Source organism: Cnephaeus nilssonii (assembly GCF_951640355.1).
Source record: "Cnephaeus nilssonii genome assembly, chromosome: 4".
Lineage (NCBI taxonomy): Eukaryota > Metazoa > Chordata > Mammalia > Chiroptera > Vespertilionidae > Cnephaeus > Cnephaeus nilssonii.
Genome location: NC_137075.1, coordinates 30,364,213 through 30,381,811, shown reverse-complemented (window position 1 = coordinate 30,381,811; position 17,599 = coordinate 30,364,213). Strand labels below are relative to the sequence as shown.

Genomic DNA, 17,599 nt, shown 5'->3' with positions numbered 1-17,599 from the left:
TCTCCTGCTCCTCCTCCTCTTCCTCCTTCCAGCCCATGGTCACTTCTTCTCCAGCTGCTCCAGCAGTGGGTTGACTTCTGAGTTGGGGGTCTTAACACTGTCGGTCCTGACGATGCAGGTGGGGTGATGCCGGTTGAGCGTCAGAATGAGCTGCTGCTGCTCCTGCTTCAGCTTCTCCATCTGGGTTTTCAGCTCCACATTCATGAGCACCAGCCACTCAGATTCCTGCTCCAGAAACTCTGTCCACTCCTTCTTCTTGTTCAGGCTTCAGGCTGCCACCACTTTGCTCTTTTCCCAGCGCCTTTTTCTCCACTCCTCTTCCTCATCTAGCTCACTTTTCACAGGTTGAGGCCTCTTGCCCAGTTTCACCTCCAGGAAGCACAAAGGGGTGATCATGGCCCCAATGTTGTGGATGTCAGCGTATTTCAGCTCCTCTGCAGTCAGGGCCAAGCTGGGGAGTCCGGTCAGGGGGCTGAGCCCTGGCAGAGAACCCGCAGTCATGGAAGGATCCAGGATCTGCCCAGGCATCATAGCAGGAGGAGTAGCAGTCCAGCCCTGCGGAAGCTATGGGTGGAGGTGGCGACCCCAGGGCCTGGGCCAGGCTGCAGGCACTGTGCCCACTCAGGAGCCACCGTGGCACCAGCCCCACCCTGCAGTGTCCACTGCTGCCAGCGCCTCCCGTCGCAGCTGCTGAGCATTCCTCCCGCAGGCTGTGGTGGGCGGCCTGGGTCTCCCTCTTTGAGGCAATTAATCACTGGGGCTCTGCCTGCCTGCCTGATCACCCCTAACCACTCGTCTGCCTGCCTGATTGCCCTTAACCGTTTACTAAGGGGCAGGGCCAGCCTGGGTGAGGGGCTGTGATGGTTCTGGTCTCTGGTCATTCTGGTTGTTCTGTCGTTTCAGTCGCTGGGCTTTTATTTTATAGGATTATAAAACTTTGATGAAAGATGTAAATAAATTAAGATATATTCCATTTCAGGAAAATAATATGACATTATTAAGATAACAGTTTTCCCAAAATGATATACAGATTCAATGCAATGCCAACCAGATTATTTTGTAAATATCAACACACTAGTTTGCCCTTGAGCAACACAGGGGTTAGGGATGCTGACAAAAACTCACAAGGAAAAAAACCCAGGTATAACTTTTGACTCACTAAAAACTTAACCACTAATAGCCTACTATTGATCAGAAGTCTTACCAATAACATAAACAATTAATTAACACTTATTTTGTATGTTATTTGTATCATATGCTGTATTCCTACAATAAAGTGAGATATAGAAAAGAAAGTTTTTAAGAAAAGATAAATTTGCAGTACCGTACATATTTACTGAAAAAAATTGTGTATAAGTGGACTCATGCAGTTCAAATCTATATTGTTTAAGGGTCAACTGTATTCAAAAGTTTATATGAAAGGCAAACACAATACTGAAGAATAAAATCAACAGATTAACACTACCTGATTTTAAGACTTAATATAAAGCTATGATGATCAAGGTAATGTGGTCTTAGCAAAAAGACTGACAAATAACTAAAACGAACAGAATAGAAAGTTCAGAACAGAATAGAAAGTTCAGAAATATAGTTTTTGAATGATCTTTGTCTAGGAACAAAGGCAATTCAATAGAGAAAAGATCATCTTTTCAACAAATGGTGCTAGAACAACTGGACAATTACATGCAAAGAAAAAAGAATCTACATTAGAACCTTAGACCTTTCACAAAAATTAACTCAAAATGGATCTAAAACCTAAAGTAAAATGCAAAAATATAAAATTTATAGAAGATAAAATAGGTAAAAATCATCCATAATATTCAAAGCCAATGGAAAATATGAGTTAAATATTGAATGAAAATTTTTTAACTTATATGGTACTTGAAAACCGTGATTAGGCTACTTACCTATGGCAAAAGCTTGTCTTCATAGCAACAAAATACATATTTGTTACCTACTGCATAAGGAAACAGACACAGGAGTAGGCAGCTGAGTTCCCCTCGGTGCCTGGGGCAGCTCACTGTAGTCTCTTTGCCCTACTTAGTCACCATTCCATGGACATCACTTTCCTTATCTGTATTGAGTTAGCAGAAAATTCCTCATTAGAATCATCTACTTCATCTCAGGCTCTCCTTTCACCAAAGCTTGATAGTCAGAATTTGCATCCCCTTCCCTGACCTCTGGTGGATCCTGAATGTGATAAAGACAGGTGGGTGATCTGCCGTGGCTAGTGATTGTCGGAATCCTCCACCCTCCACTGGCCATCAGCTCATAAGCTTCATTGGCACAATCTTTTCCTCCTGAGGTAGATGAAGTTTTCCTGTGAAGAGCAGAGGAAGTCCTCTCTACAAAAATTAAGAGTAATTTTTATCTTAACCTATTAGGATGGTTGGGCTACTCAGTTTGGCTTAGAAACTTCAAATTTCATCTTGGTAGTATTCTTCAGGCTGCCACAGTCTATAATAATTTGAACGTCTTCTAGTTAATTTCCTTCAAGATCAGTCACCAGTACATACTGGAAATGAACTCAAGATTTACTTCAACATAATCCTTGAGGGAGAGAGAGGGTGTGGATAGACACATAGATGAAACAGGAGTTGCAAAGTATTGATAATTATTGAAGTTTTGATGGGTTTATGAGAATTCATTTTTACTCTCCTATCTAGGTATACATATGTTTTAAAATATTCATAATAAAAAGTTTTTCAAAATTTCCCCTTACAGTGAATGTTATAGAAACAGGATGAAGCTTGTCCCAGATACACTTCTACATCCCCCCTGTCTTCACTACATCTTATACTTATTGACGGATTTAATCAATTAGAGATGAATCAGATTTCAGGACTTAATATTTGTTGCAAAAGTTCCATAATAAGCCCGGGCTGGTGTGGCTCAGTTGGTTGGAATGTCATTCTATACACCAAAATGTTGAGGGTTCTATCCCCTGTCATGGAGTGTGTGGGAGGCAACTGATCAATGCTTCCCTCTCATTTCTCTCTTTCTCTCTCTCTGGAATAATCATGAAATTTCCATAATAGTTTTTTTTTTTTTTGTCTAAAGCCTTATAATTAAGACTCAACTAATGATGTTTATTTTTTATGTGGACCTCAATAGCCAGTGGCAACACAGTAGTAATGTCCACCCAGAAATTGAAGTTACTGAGTTGGATGCTGGGCAATAAAAATCACTATCCATTAAAACTCAATATAAACTCATCAGGGTTATTACTAGTAGTAATAATAGCAGCCATATGACCATTGTTTTTGTACTCTGATACTGGCATTAACTTTATCTGGACAGCTGAGATACCATTCAACTAGCCCGATTTCATTGGTTTCATACACATTGTTCTGGGGATGATTCCAGCTTTAAGAGGAACATCAGTCTGAACTCAATTTATCAATATTCCAGGGTGTTACAATTAATCAAAACTCTTCTTCAGTGCCTTGATGACCAAGTTGGTTTACTAAATTGACAGTGGGAACACTTTGTATATTAGCTTTGTCAGGGCAAAGTTTTTCACTGTGTGATTGTCCCTATCCAAATATTGAGGATCTTGCTGTCTCTTTACTTCCCTACCCATTTCCTCCTAAAGCAGGGCTCAAGTTCTAACTTTTACATTGATTATCTAGTGACAAGTTCAGTTTATAATTTTTTGCATATCTATGCATTCAAAAACCATTAGTATTTATCCACATACAAACTACACACACATAAGCACACATACATTAAGCACAGTGACTACCTGGTCAATGATCAATAACTACTTTTATGACTTATTGAAATATACAGACTTTTTAGTGGAATAAAAAATATTGTGATAAAAAAAATTTACCATATAAAATTGGATTTTTTTTAATCAAAGACATAAATGAATGTTATGTGTGAAATATCTCCCTAGTCCATGTATTGAAACAAAGATAAATAAATGACTCCTTTCTAAGAGCTTAGTATCTAGAGGTCTAAGCAGATATGTAAACTCATGAACGAAGTGAAGTTAGCTAATGAAGAGTAAAAAACTCAGTAAATTCTAGATTTCTTTCAGGATGTTGCTATGGTGATCTCAGATTGGCCCCATAGATTCCAGGAAAACTTACTGACAAATTCTTGGCCCCCTATTGCCAACTCAACTAATCTATTGAGTAGTAATAAAGACACAGTAAAATACCAGTCACCTCTTTCATTAGAAAACTGGGGAATAGCTGTTTTAGAATCTGAATCAGTAGCTATCTGTCACTGATTCCCACTGTTTTTCCCAATAAGCCATGTGTTTAAATTTGTTAATCATGAAATGCAGCAGGAATCCTGGAAATGCTATATCATCACTACACAAGTTTATGGTGTTCTTTTTATGGTGTTCTTACCAAGTTTGCAATTAAAAAGTGGTTTCCTGATGTAAAATTTGAATTTGTTTGCCATGACAATTAGTTAACAGTCTCAATTAATTGGTTAAGAAAACCTTTCTTATCTTCCAGAAGAGGTGAATAATTGAAAGATAAATTCCTTTGCAAAGAATTTACTTAGAGCTGATCTCTATCTCCTTCTATTACTTTTAATGGAATTGGAGCTTACTTAGACTTGCTTAAAGTTTTTTTTCTAAAAATAAAATCTAAATAAACTTTTTTTTCCATTCTATATAAACACTAGAGAACTACTAAAATTACATCAAAACATAGACTTTATACAGGTGCTATCTGGCTGTCTATTTCTATGTATAGAATCATAACTGAAAGTCATTGATATTTGAGAAAAAATTATGAAGAAAAAATATTCCGTGAAATAACTGAAAACTAAGCTTGAGACTTTAATTTTGAACTAGAAATTCTTAAATAAAATTGTTTGGTTCTATAGCATCTATCTAAGTTCAAATTGCAATTATGCACTAATATTTTAAGCAAAGAATGAATAAAATGCTGGTCTTTTCCACAAAATTCTAAAATCATATTACTTCTCAGTTTTCCCTGCATATATTTTCTTGCAAGGTAATCACACAAAAAATATTTTTATAAAATATTCCAGGATACCATCAGTTTTCTCAAAATCTTTATAAAACTTCTGATAATCAAATTATTTATTACTCACTTGTACAATTGGTTTGCATTAAATTTTCTCATGTTCATCAAACAATTGATAAGCAAACTTGGTAGGCAGGGTACATGCTAGTTTAGTAAGGGTTATTCAAGCAAAAACTTGTTTTATAAGTTACATTATTATTAAAAATATCTCTTAAATAACTTATTTTTATGCAACTTCTATAATTGGAGGGGCTGAAATAGGAATGATGACTATTCAGATGACAGGGATGACTTAGTAATTATCTCTTACAGTGGATCCTGTAGTGTACCTCCAAAATTCCCTGTTAGGACTGAGCTGCTTATTGTCCTAGCTTCTAGGGGTGTTACCTGCTGACAGCTCACAGCTGAGCCCTTCCCCAGAAATAGCCTACTACTGACGGCCACAGTATGGCCCTCCCTGGGGTTAGCCCTCATTCAGTGACTACTTAATGAAGGAGAATAAAAGCTCAAGAAACTTACTTCAACTTGGAACAAATCTGAAGAGCCAATTCCAATTTTAAATTTCTTCTTAGGATTGGCTGAAACACTTACTGTAATTCCATCACAATTCAAATTTTCCCTTTACCCAGTCCTACTTCCCTCACTCTGTTGTTCTTAAAAGCACTCCTCAACATACAGCTGAATGCAAACCTTCATTTCAGAGACTGTTATCAGGGAACCCAGTCTGAAACTGTTGGTGCCTTGAGTAATCCTATTAAGGAAAATCTAAAATGAGAGTTTGGAGTTGGATCACCTAGTAGCAGGCTGGCAATGAAGAACAATCACTACTTGTAAGTTTAGTACTGACAGCCCTTGGCATGAAGTAGGAATAATTGTCATGGTGGTGAACTAGAATCTGATTTACTGGAATGGAATATACTGGCAGTTGCAAGATCTCCATCATTTTAGAGGTTTTCAGAAAGCTAGCAATTATGAGAATTTTTATATGACATCTATTGATGCACTGGAGAAAGTCATGAAAGACTGAAGATGAGTAATAATCAAGTTAAAATAAAATGAGAGGCCCTTCTTAGTTATATATTAAGCTTATTAATATTTATTTCTAAATACTTATTTAATAATACTTATTAACCTAACAGAGTTCCAGAGAACATTGAATTTGCAACACTGGCAAGTTTGCTATACCAGGTCATATATAATTGAAATGGAATTAGACCCTGAAATTGGGATGGAGACCCCTGATCAATAAACTTTAAACCTTCAAATCTGAAATTTCCCTGAATCCTTTGAGCCTGAGAACTGGCCAGCTCTTCCTTGTTAAAGTTGGGTGCTCCTCCATTGCTTAAAGATATCTAGAGTCCTCTGCTTTGCAAGACCACATACCTCATCCCTAACCCCAGTTCCCAGGATCTACCTCACTCTCTTTCCTGGATAGCAGTTCAATAACTAAGATCAAGTCACAACAAAACCCAATCAGGGATGTGCAAGGAAAGGGAATATAACTTGAATGAGCTTCAGGACCTAACCAACATGTCCTGGAAGGATCTAGGAGAGTGTATGAGGTGAAACATAAAGTTCAATAAAGATGAGCTTATTGATATGGAAGCAAACTAGTGATACAAAAAGCTAACACTCTGGCAAGGACCCTGCAAGATAATGCTAACACATTACTAGGTTGGCTATTAAAATCTTGGAGAAAACAATCTCCCACAGTGATGAAGAAATGATGAAGAGATTAGATGTAGGGATTAAAGGGCTCAAGGAAGTATATATGGTAGAATGAAGATGACGTTGTATTAGATTGCCATAACGAAATACCACAGACTGGGTGGCTTCAACAGCAGAGATTTTTTTCTTACAGTTCTAGAGGCTATAAGTCAAAGATCAAGGTTTTGGCACATTTGGTTTCTTCTGGTTGCCTTCTTGCTGTGTCCTCACATGGTCTTTTTTCTGTGTGCCCACTTCCTGGTGTCTCTTTGTGTGTGTGAGTTTCCTCTTTTTATAAAGACACCAGTAAGACTGGATTAGGGCCTACCCCAATGGCATCATTTTAACTTGATCACCACTTTAAAGGCCCAATCTCCAAATACAGTCACATTCTGAAGCACTGGGGTTAAGGCTTCGACATATATATATTTTTTCCTTTTGAGGAGGGCACAATTTAGCTTATAATACTATGTGAAACTGAAAATGTCATCGGCCAACCACATGTGAGGGAAGAGCACAGAGGACATGCCATTTACCCAAGTAATAATGGATGTGCTGGCGAGAAGGGCGCCTAGACCACTGAGTAATTCAGTGGCAGTACACGTCAGCTTGAGCAGAATCATAACTCAAGAGCAAGTTCGCCCAGTCCTCTCTGTGATCCACCCCCATGGCCCTGCTGCCCTTTGTCAGAGCACACCTGTGGTTATACGGGGGACCCCTCTGACTAGATGACAAAGGGAGAACATGTGAAAGCTGGAAAAGAAATGTTGCTGCTACATATCAGCCCCACTCAGGGATATTCCTGAAAGACAGTGGTAAGGGAAACTCTCCCACTCTCTGTGGAAAGAAAAGTCACCTGAGGTAAGAATACACCAAGACCCATGGGTAATAACAAATAGCTTGGCTGGTTGGTGACAGGTAAAGAACTCATCACACTCCCAGTGACCCACTTGAAAGATTTTATTTTTCTCATCCCCACCATTGTAAGCTGAGAGAGACCATATATCTTAGTTTCTAGGGTGGCGGGCAGGGGTGGGGGGATGTTGCAAAAATCCCATTAAGTTTTAAGTTACTCTGCCAGAAATTCCTTTAGGTTCCTTGTGCCAAGAGGCCAGCAGGCCACGAAAGGAACCACATTCTTAGCAGAGAAGGGAAGACTGTATTTGCACCAAGGTGATAGGTACTCTTCCTGCACAATTTCAAGTGAATAAGTATAGCAGCCCCAGCCTGAGACGAGCACAACAATCAGTCCTCAAGACCTGAGGGTTGGGGGCCAGGGTCATATCACTGGGCAAGTCTGTTAGAGCAGAGAGCTGCTAGCCAATGGCAACGGGTATCTACAATAGGTAGAATAAGAGGGGATGATGAAAATCTCTTGTAGCCGCAAGGGCAACTGTTGTAACTGGGACTGTGCTATTTTTATTTTATTTTTTGTAAATTTCCCCAGAAAAAAAGAGTCTAACCAGAATCCTGAAGAAAGCTGTTCCAGGATTAGTTGAGCTTACATAAAGCAAGAGGATCTGAGCAACACAAGTAATGACCTGAAGTCAAAGCTGTGGTGTGTGTTACCAGGAACTTACACCCCCCAAAATTGCTAACACTGAAGAGCTGCCTTGCCCAGGATTATGGTCTCCCCTCAAGCAGCCTGTATCCACATATTGACTGATGGGGAACAAAGGTCTCCTGTCCCCTTCGCACAATACTAGGCAATTTGAGGTATTTCTGAAGGCTTCACAACTTCAGAGAACACCCTGAGATGATTGAGTTCTCCATTGCAGCCACATCACAGCTCAACATTTCTTTCTGCCAAATCCCAGTTACCTCACACCACTATAGGTGTTGTTTCAGGAAGCACTTCCCAATAAATCTCTGCAGACTAATCTCCATCTCACTCTGTTTCAACATTAAGATGTTGCAAATCCCACTATGTACCTAGTGCCACCACCACCACTGCTCCTCTCCCTCCTCCTCCTATTACTACAAAATGTTAATTATGAAAGTATGATATTTATTTGTGGTATAAAAAATTCTCAAAGCCACATGTACTGTTCTTCTTTATTATATGTTTGCAATCTATACTAATAATAGAGAAATATGCAAATTATCCGTTACAGTGTCACGTCACGACTGGATCAGCAGGCTGCATTCCCGCCCTCTGCTCAGGCAGTTGCAAGGCCCAGGGTAGGATAGGATACAATAGGAGGAGATAAGAAAGGAGAGGGAGAGGAAGGCAGGCCTGCATGCAGACAGGCCACGCAGAGAAACAGAAATTCAGAAAGGGAACAAGAAAATGACGCAGGAATGGAAAAGGGAAGGAAACGAGGGGCTGCATGTGGGAGGGGGTGGCAACAGCAGGGAGTGGGAGTTCGGGGTGGGCAGGTGCACCCAGAGGGGGGCGGGGCAGGAGCCCCGCCCAGATGTGGGAGGAGGGCAGTAGCCCCCAGCACAGGCCATTGGTGGGGAGGTGCCCACTGGTCTGGAACGGAGTGGTGGACAGTCCAAGGCCTTCTGGGTGGCAGCACTCCTACTTTGCAGCAGCAGCAGCAGTGCCTGGGCTGCGGGGGCCTAGGCCACCCTCCCTGGGCCAGGCGTCCTGGGCAGGGAATGGGAGCAGGATAGAGGTGGGGAGGCCAGAGAAGAGGGGATGGCAAACACCTGGCCAGGGCTGAACCCTGGGCTGGGGGTTAATGCCCCCCCAAATGGAAGCTTTAAGAAGGGAGGGAGGGAAGAACTTTATAAAGGAGTCAGTAGAGAACAGAGTTAAAGAAGGAAAGAGGATGCATGAGTGAACTGTAGGAGCTATAATGAAAATCAAGTATAGTTGTGTACTGGGGACAGATTTTAAAAGTAGGAGTTAGAAAAGAAAAAGATAAATGATAGAGAATAATTAGGCAGATAGATATTAAAACAGTGGAAGTTAGTAGAGAAGAATGTATGGGAAAGGTAGGATGAGAGAGAAAGAGGGAGGGAAGAAAAGTTTTAAAGGGGAGCTGTTAGAGCTTAAAAGGAGAATGGGAAGAAGGAAGAAATGGGTGGGAAGGGGGGGAGTAAAGCAGGTCCAAGGGAGGAAGTGAAGAAAAATTTAAGGTGGGAAAGAAGGAAAAGGGGAGGGAGGTCAGGGGTAAAGTTAAAGGAAAGAAGGAGTGTAGGGAGGGAGGAAGAGTAGGAGAAATATGGGAAGAAGGATGATGGAACAGAAGTAGGAAATAAGGAGGAAAGAAAAGTTTATAAATGATGAGTCAGTAGGAAAAAAGTGTTACATAAAGGAGAGAAAAAAGTTGTGTGAGAGGGAGAAGCCAATAAGGAAATCAAATACAATTGTGTGTGAAGGGGATAAGATTAAAATAAAAAAAGTTAATAGGGGTGACCAGGCCAGCAGGGGAGGGCAGTTAGGGGTGACCAAGCTGGCAGGGGAGGGCAGTTAGGCGGATCAGGCAGGCAGGCAGAGTGGTTAGGGCAGGCAGGCAGGTGAGCGGTTAGGAGCCAGAGGTCCTGGATTGCGAGAGAGATGCTAGAGGGATGTCCAACTGCCAGTTTAGGCCTGATCCCGGATTGGAGAGGGTGCAGGTCGGGCTGAGGAAATCCCTCCCCCCCCCACATGAATTTTGTGCACTGGGCCTCTAGTTACTTAATAATATTTAATATTTGAGAGCTAAGATGTGCCAGCAAGAATTTTGCATATATTGTCAAATAATCCTCACATAAAAGGGATCCTATTACGAGTCCCTTTATACAGAGAAGGAGGTTGAGACTTCATGAGGTTAAATATTTTATCCCAATTTGCACAAGATGCAAATGGCAGCTGGGATTTGGCTCCACTGCTCAGGCTATTAGACCACTATCACTTTATTTCCCATCTATATGGCATGAAGTGACTGCATGGTTTAACCAGCATTATTTTCTAAACTGTGTGATATTCTGGTTGTGTCCCACTGATTTTGTTTGATTAGAGAAAGACCACGATGCAAAATAGGGTAGCCTCTTTATCAGTATGGACTATATTCATCTGTCTAGAGGACATTCCTTTCTTCATGGGAGCTCCATCCTTTCTTGGGACACCGTTTTGTTTACCTGAATAACATAATCATGATGGCTACCTAGTGTTTATATGTCTATTTTGTATATTAGTTGAGATTTAAAACTATCCAGTTATACTTTCACCTTTAAGAAGCCTTATATATACTTGAGACTAATCTACATTAGCAAATTGGCAGCTTTGTGTTTCTAGCCCATAATTCTATGCAGGACCACAACGACATCTTTTCAAATTAACATCTTTTCTCCTTTAGCAAATCTGCCAATTAAATGTAAAATGGGAAGGGTAGATGCACATTATCATTTTTAACATATTCTTTGACTACATTTTCTACTTTTCTTGGTAGAAATGGACATTTTAACTGCCAGCCAATGGCATAAACATAGGCTATTTCTAGCATGTATTTTCCCACAAACATTTTTGATGCCTTGTTATGATTGCTGTGAATCTACCATAACCAGAATCCTTGCAGAGAGGATGGAGGACAATAGGGAGAGCTTGAATTGCAGCAGCCATGGTGCATGGACTATACTGAAATCCAAAGCAACAGAAGAAGGTAGTCTCCACTCTGACCAATTTTCAGTTAAATCTTTTTTTTTTCATACCAGCTGGCTTCTGAAAAATAGATTGGATTCCAGCCTTGGATTATAAATCTTTGTGGTGTCTATTGTGAAAATGCTTTCTACCATCATAGGATCTGATAGCTGCCCTCCCCGCTGAAATGCATCTCACGGTCTGGTAGCACTCAGAGCTTTTAGCTTGTTAGTGCAAATCAACTTTTATTGCCCGCATTTGAGAGAAAAGGACAGTGAAATCGCACATCCATACATTATTTTGGCTATTTGTAAAAGGTTAAAGAAAGAAGAATGGAGGATAAAACTGCAGCATTTTCTGAGGGCTTAAGAAATGACTTTGAAACACACATGCACTCTCACACACACAGACACACACACAGCATCTGTGAGTGGTTCCTGATGGAACAACAAAGACAAACTAAATGTTGGCTAAGTGATTTACTGTCAACACGGGATGACATTTTGACATGCACTGTTTTTATATGTTCCCATTTCCTGTATGAAATTTGTGGAACTTTTAAAGCTGTTTGACTCCAGAAGCCTGCTTAGCTGCTCTGACCACTCAAACCCTGCAGACAGTAAGTGGCAAGGGGCGGTAAAGAATTACCAATAAATTGGGAATTGAGAAGCAAGAGTGATGAGTGAGACAAGTGTTGATATTAGAAACTTGGATTTGGGGGTTTATAAAGGTAAGTGAATGTGACATTTAGTCATCTGGACTCTGAAATGGGCAAGTGGAAGGATTACAGATGATAGCTTTTAGAGAAGGGCAAAATCTTTTAAATCTTTTATTGCTGAAGTTTCAAGGCAAAGTCAAAACTAGATTAGAAGATAATCAATACTCTGAGGCTTACCAGGGGGTTTTGAGCATTTTTACTCAGAATGCTATCTTAGGAAATGGGTTTGGAAAACCTTCTCAAGTAGAACTACTAAAAGGGGCTTTTATAAGGTAACAGAAAAATATATTTTAAAAATACAAAATGATAAATGTTATAAATATGGACAAAATGGTTATCTGTATATAATCATGTCATTTCTGATATATATATATATATATATATATATATATATATATATATATATAGCAAATCATTTGACTGCATAAGTTTTTTTTTTACACAGGTTAGAGGATTTGGACAATTAGAAGATACCTAATCAGACTGTTTTCTTCTAGCCTGGGGTCTAGAAAATGATATATTCTGTATGCCATGGCTGGAGCGAATTGGCAAACATGGTTCTTATAGTTGACCCTTTAAGAGATTGTTGTGAATGTATTTTTAAACTAAGTCTAATATGTGCAAATGTATTTCTTAGTTTTCCATGGAAAATTAACTGTGAATCTGTTTTTATAACTAAAATGTCATACTTTAATCTATTTGTCCAAAAATGTGTATCAAGCCTTCACCCAAAGCTAGGAACACCCATATGTGTAAATGCTTCCTAAAGCTCTCTACACCTTGCCTAGACATTTCTCTTCTCTCAAAATCCCTGCCCCAAACCTGCCCTCCCTCTCAGGTCATGCATCTGCATTACACTTCAATGACAAAACCAAAATGTCCTCATTTTCCACTTCCCTGCATCTGTACCCATCTTTACCTCCTTCTCTGTTATTGAGGAAATATATGCTTCTATTAAAGATTAAACTCCCCACCTCACTTCTCCCAGGCTTTGCATACCCTTTTTAATTGCACCATCAAACTCTTCCTCTGTCTTACCTTTCCCATTAGCAGCAAATATGTTTGTATTTATTATTCAAGAAGAATCCTCAAGATATCACCTTTTCCATATTTGACTACAGAACAGGTATAAAATCAGTGTTTATACCTCCTGTCTCCACTACCTCTCATCACATTCACTCATCATTCCACTCCGGTTTGGGCTACCTCTCCCTCACCCTCCCACTGAAAAGCTATTTATTCCAAGACTAGAGGCCCAGTGCATGAAATTCGTGCACGGAGGGGGTTGTCCCTCAGCCCAGCCTGTACCCTCTCCAATATGGGACCCCTCGAGAAATGTCCGACTGCCCGTTTAGGCCCGGGATCGGGCCTAAACGGGCAGTCGGACATCCCTCTCACAATCCAGGACTGCTGGCTCCCAACTGCTTGCCTGCCTGCCTTCCTGATTACCCCTAACCACTTCTGCCTGCCCGCCTGATCACCCCCTAACCACTCTGCTGCCAGCCTGTTTGCCCCCAACTTCCCTCCTCTGCCGGCCTGGTCACTCCTAACTGCCCTCTCCTGCAGGGTTGATCACCTCCAACTGCCCTCCCTTGCAGGCTTGGTCCCTCTCAACTGCCCTCCCTTGCAGGCAAGGTGCCTCCCAACTGCCCTCTCCTGCTGGCCATCTTGTGGTGGCCATCTCGTGTCCACATGGGGGCAGGATCTTTGACCACATGGGGGCAGCTATATTGTGTGTTGCAGTGATGATCAATCTGCATATTACTCTTTTATTAGATAGGATAGAGGCCTGGTACAGGGGTGGGGGCCAGCTGGTTTGCCCTGAAGGGCGTCCCGGATCAGGTGGGGATTCCCTTGGGGTGTGGGGTGGCCTGTGGTGGTTTGCAGGCCGGCCACGCCCCCTGGCAACCCAAGCAGAGGCCCTGGTATCTGGAATTTATTTTCCTTCTACAATTGAAACTTTGTAGCCTGGAGCGGAGCCAAGCCTGGGGCTCCGTCCGAGGCCGGTAGCCATTTGTGTTGGGGTTATAATTGAAACTTTGTTGCCTTAAGCGGGTGGGCCCGGCCAGGGTGTGTGGAAAGCTTTGCTTCCCCTGTTGCCGGCGGCAACTCTGGCCTGCTCTCTCAAGCTCCATCCTGCCGCCATTTGTTTGAATTTGTTTACCTTCTATAATTGAAACTTTGTAGCTTGAGTGGAGGCTTAGGCCTGGCAAGGGCAGGCTGAAAGCTTAGCTTCCTCTGTTACCTAGGAAACCTTGCTCTCTGTGGCTGAAGCCATCTTGGTTTGGGTTAATTTGCATACTCACTCTGATTGGATGGTGGGTGTGGCTTATGGGTATGTCGGAGGTATGGTCAATTTGCATATTTGTCTATTATTAGATAGGATGATCAATGATGTCTATGTTGTTAAGAAGACTATTTTTTCTTTTCTAATTTTATCTGTCACTCATAAAATTCAGTGAAGTAGACACACCCTTCTTGAAATATAATTACCCCCTGCCTCCAGGACACTACTCTCCTCTGGTTCATTTCTGACATTTTTGTCCTCACCTACTGAGTTTGCTTCCCCCCCCCCCCCCCCCCCCGCAGTGACTCCAGAGCATGGTCCCAGACTTCTGGGCTTTATTTCTTTAATGATACTCACAATTTGTTTATTTTTGTCGCCATTAGCTGGTGCCAAACTCTTAAGAGAAGGAACCATGATTATTTTATTCATTGATACATTATCCAGTCCCTACTTTGTGTCTAGAACATTTAATAGTTCAATTATTATACTTCAATCAATGAAGAAAGGAATAAAAACGAATATGATTTTCAGAAAATGTATCAGCATTTGATCCAAATCACTCGATCTCAAAATTGGTAAGACCTGGGCTCAGCAGATTATTTGCTCTGATAGCATATTTCTGTGAAAGAAGAGCTGAGTACAGTTTACGTGCCTTGTTTTTCAGTCTGCAGTTCCTTCATTGATAACACAGGGTCATCCTATATACTATTACTTTCTAAATCTATTTGGTCCGTTTAATTTATCAAAATGGTCAATCTCCTCCCTTAGACCAAACCTGAATTTCACTTGTAATTTTAGTTTCAATCAAAGTATAAGCACTCTATTTTACTTATTTTTAAAAAAATAGCCTTCATTAAGCAATGAATCTCTGTACATTGTATTTAATTTAGGAGCTCATCAAATGTTAAGCATATAATGAAAGTTTTGCAAATCCCACCATTTTCACAGATTTTATCTTTCTTTAGCAGTTAAATGATTTCTATGATACATTTACTGACAATATAAATTCTAAGGATGACTAAACTGAATCACAAGTTTTCAATTTAACTATCAGCCCCTTTGGGCAACTGAATATTATCAAATATTATTAGATGTTAGAGGCATTTCATACTAAATGAAATTGCATGAGACTTTTCAGATGAAGTTTAGACTTCAGTCTGCAATATGCATTCTTCTGGAATTGGATGGACTGATACAAAGGCCTGAGCTAAGAGCAAACCAGCATTGACCTCATAAGGGTCGGGGAGGTACCTCATGAGAATATTAATATGCTTCCACTTTTTTGCCCTTTATATTTGGTTTTAAGAAGATCTATAGTTATTGGATAACCAAGAGCCATATTGATATGTGACTATTGAATCAGTCATTTATCCATTAAATCAGAGCTTTTTCCTCCTGTGATCCTCATGGTCAATATCTGTACAATCAATTGGATTGGACAGTCAGTCAATATGCCATGGCAATGGAGAAATTGCTATTTATCTGATCTACATTTCTAAGTGCTATATTTTTATCATAAAACCTGGCTTAAATTGGTTTTCTCTTGGCAAATGCCTGCCTTAACTCAGTATGAGTAAAACAGGAACATTTACTAAAAGGGCACACATTTGCAATGTTTAATGGGGAGCAAGGCAAAGAACCCTAATAGATGCTAATATAAAACTCTTTGTCGCATGCTCTGTAGCACTTCTGTATCATAACTTACAGCATTCCATTTAGACTCTAAGCTCCCTATGGTAATGTTGTGAGTTGTGTTATCATCAAATACATTCACGACTCTTCACTCCCAAGACCTCTTGACAGAAAGATTGTTCTTACTAAGTGGTTTGTAGATGTGACTTAATTTGGCCAATGAAATGTGAGTCAAAGTAACATAAGCCACTTTCAAGCAGATATTTTAAAAGCCAGCACAGGATCCTATCTTTATTATTTTCCTATGACAATGAGACTGTTATGAGTGGATAGGGAATGCTCCTTCAGCCTAAATTGCAAAATGAAGATTGGCATGGAGCAGCGTCAAAGCTAACCTTCAAAAGATACATGATAGAGCTAACCTTTATCTGTAAGTTTTGAATTTATATTCTTTCTTCCAGTGTACAAAACCATTTTTGTTCCTACAAATAGTTTGTGTGTGTGTGTGTGTGTGTGTGTGTGTGTGTGTGTGTGTGTTGGGGTATAAAGGAAAGCAGAATGTTTTATCATAATTTTGCTTCAACAGCTATGGGACAAATTAAAAGTCCTAAACTCTGAGAAAAAAAAAGATATCTAATATAAGCAACAAATAAGGTTTGGTCACTGTAGGCATCTAAGATTTTTAGTGGTTCTTTGTTATTGCAGTAAAACTTAGTGTAAGCTGACTACTAAAAGCTTATATAGCCTCCAATTCTGGCAGACTGTATGGTGCAAAGAAGATGATGATTTGTTAAATGAACAAATGAAAAACAAAAATAGAATATAGAATGCATTTCTATTCATTACGATATTTTATTCCTTCACAAACCACTACTGCTATAGATATGTAATGTATTTTAGTCACTAAGATGAATTCAGTACTAAATTGGAGATTTAAGAATAAATTGTTACTATCATTGGTACTCTAAGAAAACTAGCAGCAATTTTAAAACTTGGAAATTTCAAGGTTTTAAGTATAGGAAAATATTCAAGTACATATATTATAAAAACTGCTGAATAAAGATCCTAGTTCGTACAGATTGAATCATAATCTCTATATCTTAATTTTCCTGCCTGAGAAGCTTTGATAAAAATAAATGATGTTATACTGCCTATGCTTATCAGATATGACCACACATTTTCTAAGGGGACTATCCATCAAGCACCCCTACTGCCTGGGAGAGGGTATGTTATAGTCAATATAAGAGAAAATAATAGCACTTAAGCTAGCCTTAATTATTCCTGCACTTAATTTTAGTAAGCTCTTTGAGTGTCTTTATTTCTCTTTCTGGGGGTGGGGTTAGGCTAGAAGGGGCCAATGGGGAAAAATGGGGGAAATCTGTAATACTTTCAACAATGAAGATACATTTTTAAAAAATAAAGTGGGAGAAAAGGTAAAAAACACAAATGAAGAAATATGTTAAAATATTAGTATTTCATACCCTATCACAAGGATCATCCTGAGGAACTTCTGTGCTCCACGAACTTTGCTATCTCCATAAGACTAAACAATGGTCCCAGAGTCTTGCCTATTTCAGTGAAAAATCATGCACTCCAATCAAATACAATGCAAAAGTTAAGTCTAGATTTAACTAGCACCGGATAAGGGGAAAATCTGGCAATCTTGCCCT

The 17,599-nt window shown here is 39.9% G+C and overlaps 1 pseudogene across 1 annotated transcript in view; it reads right to left on the bottom strand.

Annotated features, from left to right (window-relative positions):
• Positions 1–39: 39 nt before the first annotated feature.
• Positions 40–17,599, bottom strand: part of LOC307097639 (jun dimerization protein 2-like) — a 35,602-nt pseudogene continuing 18,042 nt past the window's right edge. The window contains exons 3-4 of the transcript in view: positions 2,179–2,345; positions 40–555 (exon numbers count right to left, since the gene is read on the bottom strand). The product of the transcript in view is annotated as a jun dimerization protein 2-like (transcript). The remainder of the gene's footprint in view (positions 556–2,178; positions 2,346–17,599) is intronic.